This window comes from Neopelma chrysocephalum, unplaced genomic scaffold (assembly GCF_003984885.1).
Source record: "Neopelma chrysocephalum unplaced genomic scaffold, ASM398488v2 Primary Assembly neopelma1_59, whole genome shotgun sequence".
Lineage (NCBI taxonomy): Eukaryota > Metazoa > Chordata > Aves > Passeriformes > Pipridae > Neopelma > Neopelma chrysocephalum.
Window position 1 is genome coordinate 13,578,806 of NW_020897714.1, and position 8,689 is coordinate 13,587,494.

An 8,689-nucleotide genomic window follows, 5' to 3' on the forward strand; every position below is an offset into this window, starting at 1 on the left:
GCTTCAAGCTTGCGAAGTGATATTCTTTTTAAATTCCTTTAATGTAAAGTCACTTAAAACCTGAATTCTTACATTAAATTAGGGCTAGGGTGCAGTTAGAGTTAAACTGCATGTATGTGCAGTCCTAAATGTATTGTGATTTTTAGTCTTTCTTTGATCCATAATGAATTATCATTTTCTGTTAAATTAATATACTGTCATACTCTGGATATAATGATATATACTTGATGAGATTCAACTGGAGGATTACAGCTATCCAGTGTTGATTTTACTTGTCTTCTTATCTTTATTTTTTGTTTGTTTTAATTCTGAGACCTAGCTTGAATTCTAGATGTATTCCAACTGGAAAATAAACCATTAGGAGATCTAAATATTACCTGTGTGGTATTTCTGGTTCTCAAACTGCTAAGGAAATTTATTTCCAAAGCAAATGTACCATACCATTGGCAAAGAATTTTGTCTAACCAGAGAGCAATATTAATTAAGGAGTTTTTCAGCCTCTGGCACCCATAGGCTGCCACAGATGGAGTGAGCTGGTAAGAGATAACTTTGGTAGAGGCCACACATATATGTGAATAGTCTGATGTAATTTGAAGGCTTTTATAGCATATGTAGATCAGTGCTTGGAAATCATTAAGGGGCTAGTAGGTATTTTATCCTGGTTCATGTTGCTGGTCAGTCCCCACAGCCACTCCCAGCCACTGCTTGTTCTCACAGTAATTGCCTGGCAGTAAGACGGTTAGGTCTGTGTTGGAGCACTAACATCAGAGCTGTGGGTCAGAAAAGACTTTGGGTTTCCTAAGGTTTCTTCATGTCTGAAAAAAAGCTCAGGTCTAATGCAGCGCCTAGTCTATAGAATTCAATTTAAAAAATATCATCTTTACCACATGTCTGGTTTCTTTCCTCAGTCCAATACTATGACATTGGTCTCATCTGCATAAGCTTGACTCATCTGCTATCACCACTCCTGAATCTAGAAATTCACAAAGTTATTCATTCCTTTATAAGTGTCAAAATGGATTAGATTAAAATACAGAGACTCTAAATGTCCTGTAAGGAGAACCATTGGGAATTCCACTGGGAATTTCACCATTAAAATGTGAAGATCCAAAGTTTTGTCTCATGATCTTTAATTGCTCTTCAAAAGCTCTGATACTGTCACTCTTAATTTTGTTTAAATATACACACAAGAATATTCAGAATATGCAGCGGAGGGTTGGAAATTTCTAAATATTTTTAAAGTAACATGCTTGAACACTTCTTAATGACATACTATGGGAAAGAATAAATGGGAGAACTAGGAAATCAAATACTGCCTTAGAATTCTGAGTACTAGGATCTAAATGACTATAGGTTCACCACTGGCATGTTACAAGGCCTGAAACTGTGTAAGGGGTAAGTATTTACAAGAATTTCAGACTGTGCAGGAAGCTAGAGGGTATGCCACTGCATCAGGCCAGATATTACATTATAATAGATCACACAATTCAAACAACTTCAGAATTTCTCTCATTTCATATTATGCTGCTTCTGTGTGCTTAAAGAAAGTATATTTTGACACAGCTATAATCACAAGAAAAGTAATACTCTAACAGGAAAATTAAATAGGACACTATATTGTGCTGGTAGATAGCAAAAGAAATGAACTCAACTTTTCTGCAAGTATATTCCCTGAACTAGATATAAAAACTCATTTAATTTCTGTAATAAATATTCTAAGAGAGAGAATCCAACGTTTCGCTTTCTGACCCCAACAATATTTGTTGTTCATAATAAAGTATTTGAATTACTAGCCTCAGCTACTTTTCCTTTTTTTTTTCTTTAATCTGTTAGTTTGTGTTCCGTTGTGGGTTTTTTTTTCAGTACCTGAATGAGTAACATGATTTCAAGTGTGGAAACAGTAGCTATGAGGAAGCTGTAGAGAAATCAGCAGCATGGTCTTGTAGTATTATATCAATTGTATTTCTTTGTCATTCTCCCTCTGGAGCTCCCATACAGTGCCACCCACCCTAAATGTGCGACCTGCTCAGATGCCCTGCTCGGACATGAGTGGGAAGAAGCCATTGCATCAGGCTATGCAATCACCATGAAGTCACTGGAGCTGGATGGATCTGGTTTACTCCAGGTAGGCAGCAGAACTAGAGGATGTGTGTGAAAGCTGTTTCACATACACTTGTCTGAGCTAGTGCAAAGATGGTCACATAATGATGCATACTTGAAGAAGAATGCAAAAATTTCTTCTTGCCGTTGAGCTAGTGGTTGGTCTCAAGGAAGCTAATATCAGCTTTGCTATTGGCATTTATAATAGGGGAAAATGATGGAATTATCTTAAAGGAGAGCTTTACTTTCAACTCACATGGGGTAAAAGAGGAAGTAAGTCTGCTATTTGCCTCCCTACACCTGCTTGATTTGAACCACTGCATGCACTCTTTCTCACTGCCAATTTTTTGTATTCCCTGACCAGCAGCACTCTTCTCTTCCCAGATTCTTAACCTCCCTTGCACATTCTCTGCCACTGATTAAAGTCTGAATTGGGTTCCATGTCTCCATATTATCTTGTGGAAGCTGAAGCATGCACACAGGTCCAGATTTAACACTGTCTTCATAGACACATGCTCTACTTTGGCACAATTTGTCCTCAAAAGATGACTTACTAGTGCTCCCTCCCACATCCAAGGGAAGGACAGATACTGCCTAATGGAACATATCTTCTCAGTGGCCTCAGGCCAAATGTCTACTCCCAGGACTGTGATTCAAACTGTCACACTGAAGTCAACAGTAGTGACCTGTGTTGTATACAAAGACTTCTGTATTACGAGATCATTTCTCACTTTTGAAAACATAAAATTTTAGAAACAGAAATGCTGTTTACTGGGAGGTGCTCACTTCCAGTCTGTGTCTTCCAGACCAAAACCAACATGAGCAAGACAGCTTGTATTTTTTCCTTCCCTGAGAGAGGCTCAAGGGAAAATCCATCCTGCTCTCAAGTGTGACTTCCTGATCTGTAACCAATTCCCCCTCACCTGAAATCCACTCTGACCTACTGATCTCTGTGCATTCAAAATACTGGTAAAGTAGAGTTCAGTATCATTTCCAGGTTTTCTACCACCCTGAAAAGGTGTGACATCCTCTAAGTATAGGATAAGACTATTGAACGCTATTGAAGGTGTTGAGTTGAACAGGCAGAGTGCTGAGTGAATCTTGCACCATAGCCTTATACTGCCCAATGCTGATTCTGTAAATTTTGTGCAAGAATTCTTTAAAAAATGTTCTTTTCCCATCTGTCAAACATCTTCTGGTGTGTATCTCTGCATATGAATGATGGTTGTCTATTTGTGATAATTTGGTAATACATTTTATTTTACGGTAGTTCACAAGGCTGTTCAATTTTCACTACTATTATATGATACTCTCTTGTGCAAGGTATCACTTTACTGGGTTTTTGTTTAGCTTATTTTAATGACCATTTGTTTACACAGCAGCCTTCTGAACAGCATGCCATCATCATTTTTCCTTAAAAGTGATAGGAACACCTAATTTTGCCTGTCCTTTTTCCAAATGTCACTTTATAAATTCAGCTCTTTTGTACCCACTGAAACCATTGTGAATAGGTTCTTCTATTTCCTTATTTCCTTAAGCAGACTTTTAAGCTCATTTGTCCTGTTTCTAACATTTTCAATATTTTTTCTTTGAAAGCCTCAAAGAAGACTCTGGATAATTAGTTCAAACGCTCAAATCCCATTTTTTCTTATGGATTGTCTTGATATTCAGAACTACTGGTGTGAAATGTCAGCTATTTACAGTTTGTTTTCTTTTTTAGGTATGAAAACATTTATTTTTGTCCTTAAAGGTAATTATAATTAAAAATATCCTTCACTATACCCCCTTAAAATTCTCATGCAATGTATCTCTCACTGTCTTCTGTATCAAATATGTGCATTTTAGAAGACTGAATATAGAGCATCTCAAAATTTAAACCTTAAGATGGATCTGGACTTTTTTTCTGCTACTTAAAATTTAATGCAGTTCAAAGACTGTTCACTGGACATGCCTGCCAGCACCCTTGCTAACAATTCAGAAGGCAGAAGAGGATTTAGATCGTTTGTCCAAAGCTCTACAGTGCTAGTTCTGCAGTACCAGTCTTGGTAAAAATGTTTAACATTTATGTAGTGAAACAACTTGAAATCCTGACCTTACCACAAAGAAAGTGTGGCCGTTAACTTTGAAGGCATTATATACTCTCTTGCTAATTTAGCAATGTATGTTGGCTTGTGATTAATGAAAACAACTACTCCAATTGGTTTACTTGATTGGCACTTGGATCTGTGCAGATTTCAAGACACATAGAATATCTGTGCTTTTGTATTAATTTTTTTCTTTGTGACTAAAGTCCTATAAAAAATTGTTGTTTTGTTTAGGACAGTGATCTTGTATTTAAGTGAACAATTCACATGTCAGAGTGGTACTTTCTTAATGGACATATTGCCAAGTTTATATAGAAATCCACTTTAAAATCTGTTCTTCCCTCACTATATTTTTGCATGTTTAATTATGTGGAGAAGTAGGTATTCTGCATGTCCCAAACATGATATTATAACAAAAGCTGTTCATTGCCCTGGCCATTTTTAGATCTAACTCCACACTAATTTTTTAAAGCTTTTCATTATTTGTCATTTAATGTATGTGAAAGTTGGACTCAAGTAATGGGACTAATATGTTTATAGCATGTAATATCTTCACTTGCATTTCAACAATGTGCTTGGCTATGCTTGTATTTATTTCAAGTATATAAATTTCCCCAATTGATAACCACACATCTGTGTATATATTTTATCCTGGTGAAAGGTTGCAATATTTTCCTCAAAGAAAATACTTGTCATATTACATTTCCTTATGCAGTTAATGTTGAGATAGTTGTTGTGGAATTTTTTATTTTTAAACTAAGAGCTAGAGCCAATGTTTATTTTCTATTTGATAAAAGAAGAACTACGTTGCCGTAGTTAAGTGTACTGCCCTGTTTCTTTGGAGCAAATGGAAAGTCAACCTTCTAGTCAACTTGAATATTTTAAAGCATTTCTTCTGAAATGTTGGATTCTTCTGTTGGAATTTTATATTTCCTTACCTTCAGCAGGACCAGACTTTAAGGCCTAAAAGCAGCTCCCATTGATTTTTCTGGAAGTCCCTAATCAAGTAACCAACAAAGAAATTTGGCCCTAAATAGGGATTTTTAGGGCAAGGAGGATTTATCTGGCCAGTCTACTTCTGAAGGAAGGAAGCTATATTCTTTCCTTTTAATGAAGGACAGTTGATTAAAGAAACATAAGGAATGTCTTGGCAAAAGGTTTCTAAACTGCAAGTAGCAACAATATTGCTTTTCACAAAGCTAACGTCGCTTTATGCTAAAAGCAGAGTTCAGGTCCGAGTTACACTCTTTGTGTGATGATTTCCTTCCTCATGCATCAAAGGCTTGCAAGGACCATTTTGAATAAGATACCACTCGAAAGTTAAAATAGGGGGAAAAAACAACCCTGAAGGTAAGAGAGTGGGATGCAGATCCTGAAGAGCAAAGTTATAAGGACAGAAATATGGTAGGGTGGTGTGTTTCAGCCGCTGCAGTGCCTTGCCTCAGAGCAAACACAGCATGTGTTAGAAACACTGGTCTGGTGTTCAATAAAAGCCCCCCCCCAAATCATTACCCCAGAAAGAGAGAGCAAAGGAAGTGTTTGGACTTGGGTTTTTGTGCAGAACAAGAATGGATTGTACCCATCCTCAGCCCACAGCAGCCTCTGGAGTGGCCATCGTGCCCTGGTAGCTGCATCTCCAAGAAAGGCAGGTGGCTGAGCCCTCTCCCCTAACTCTGTGAAGGACAGTTTTGAAGATGACTCCCTGTCCTTAAGGGTGCCTTTCCTATGGCATGGAGGTAGTTACAGCTGACGGCAGCAGGGAGAGGAATTACATCCTTAAGGCAGTAGGAGGAAAGTGTGATACTGCACTGGAGGCTGCAGACTTATTACCTACAGAGATGCCTTAGCCCAAACTAAGTAATTACGTGTTTCCCTTTTTTTTTTAATGGTTGCTTCCTGTTTGTTTGTTGTTTATTTTAATTCTTTTTTTAAACTGCATTCCTAACCAAGATAGCCTGGGACATAAAAGTAAACGAAACAAAATCCCAAACTACTGAGTAAATTTTCTATCTGCTACACCAATTTTGATAAATTAGTAGCTCCTTTTTAACTTTTTTGCCTATTACAGTTTTAAGGAATAGGTTATAATTAGCATGCTCATATTAAAAAGGGGCTGATTATCTATTTTTTTATACAACGTGGGGAAAGTGATTACAAGTCAAAATAAAATGGAATATTTATTATTTTGCCCATCTGTTAGATACATTTAGTTTTTGTATCCCTGGACAGACTGGAAAATAAGTTTGCATTAATTAATTCAAGCAATTCTCTGTTGTACTGCTCAAACATGATGTGTAATATTTGCAGCCTTTTTCAGCTCTCAAAAGGGGTGAAAGAAAAAGATAGAGATATGTTTGAAGCAATGTAATGATAATTTAGGAGTGGAATCTTTTAGGAGTGGAAGAGATTGTGGTTTGGGTTTTATTTTATTTGGATTTGATGGTTTTGTAGGTTTTTTTTTCATGGAGTCATTGCCTTCACACACACATGGAAAAAAATAATAACTGAACTTCCTCCTGACTACCTGCAGTTAAGTTGAAAACAATGCATTATTCCCTGTACTTTTTGTCCCTGCCCTGTATGACAGCACTGTATCTTTGATACTAGATTTCCAGTAGGTAACCTTGTTACTTCGATGAAATGTCTTTGAGAGGTGGGTTCACAGTAGAGAGTTTGGTAGTCTTGCTGTCATATAAATGGGAATGTTAAAAGAAACAAGAATGGAAGCTATTTGCTCTTTATACTTAGGGAAAGTTTTGTTTCATTCTAAAGCATGAAGATTTCTTCCGTAACCCAAATATAAATCATTTCCCCATTAACTGCACTACTTTTCCTGACTAGTTTAGTTTAGTTTAGTTCTTACTGTCTCATTTCAGAGCTGTGTCCAGCAGCCTAGTACAGAGTGCAAGGCACATTGCTACTTCACTATGCATACTCTCCACACTCTAGGCTGGAAGAAGAAGAAAAGGACACAGTATGGCTCCTACAGGGATCCTATCAATCTCCAGTAGGATGTCAAGATGGTCCACTGTGAGGGTTGAAAATGTGAGAATCAGCAGAGCCCTAGTATCTACTGTAAACAAAACCACCATTTCATTATGTAACTTGTGGCAACTTATCAGCTTTTCTTTTTACCAATCTTGTTTTTAAATTATGGAATAACAAAATCTTGTGGAAAAGCAAATATTTCATCTAAACTTGAATTATCTCTGGTAAACAATTTTTTTAAAGGTAATTTTCTTGAGAATTACCATTATATTTAGGAGAGATTTATCAAAACTTTTTCTTGTTTCTGTGTGTAATTTTAGAAACTCCAACCAGGGGAAACATTTTTATAGCTAAATAAGGAGCTCAGCATCACTGGGGAGTCGGCTACAGAGATTGCAAGCACTGACAGTTTTGCTGAGATAGTTTCATGGCCCTTTAGCACAAAGTGATGAGCAAAGAAAACTGCAACTCTTGATTAAAAAGAAACTCACTTATTTAACATTCTTGCTTTTAATATCAATTTATTCTTCAAGGAGCCAGTGTGAAAGCAGATGCAATGTTGTATGTCTTGCTTGTATGTATTAAGCCCTTGAATGCTTTCATTTTAATTTGGAGCTGAAGTTTGACCTAATTTAAAGTTTCCCAGTCTTATAATTATAAATTGGATGTATTCCAATAGCTATTGTTGTATGAGATATGCTTTTAAAATGAGTTCCAGATTTTTAGTTCTTGTCACAAGATCTATCTTTGCAACCCATGGGTGACAAGGGTAAAATCTGTCCTCGTCCTCACTAGAAATCTGAAAGTTAATTTCCAGACACTGAAAGCATTCGTTCTCAGCAAAACAACCAGAGATGTCAGCTTGCCAAAATTAACTCTTCATGACAGTAGCGAAGGGCATTTTCCTCAGAGGCATCTATTTTATACTCACATTCCCTGTTGTCTGCTTGTTCTCAGGAGGAACTGGTGGAGTGACAGAGTCAACTTCTTCCCTCCCTGCTGCCAAAATATCTTTTCTGACCATTACAGAGAAAATAACTCTGTCAAACTATTCTGTTCCAAGTGTGTTAGCACATTCAAACATGAGGCATCAACTATTTCTTTAAAATAAAAAACTTCCTTGAATGTTTATTTTGTGTTTCTGCACTGCATAATGCAAATTTGTGCACTCATACATATGAATTCATAGATTTAGCTTACAAAATTCTTCTGTGCAGAGGAATGTGGGTTTCTGGGGTGCTGGGCTGGGAGGCAGGGAGCCAATGCCCTCCTGAAGGAGCATTGACCACCTCATCACCTGCTGCTCCAGGGTAAGAAACGCTGCTCAGCCGTCTCAGCCCCTGCCACAAGCACAGAACAACACATATGTTTGGCACCAGAACCAAACCAAACACCCTGACAAAACTGAGCGCTCCACTGCACTCCCTGCTCTCCCCCCCAGAGAGCAGAGCAGAGAGGGAATAAAACATAAATGGCAGGTATTAGATGTGCTGCTGAACACATGGCTGGAGGGTATG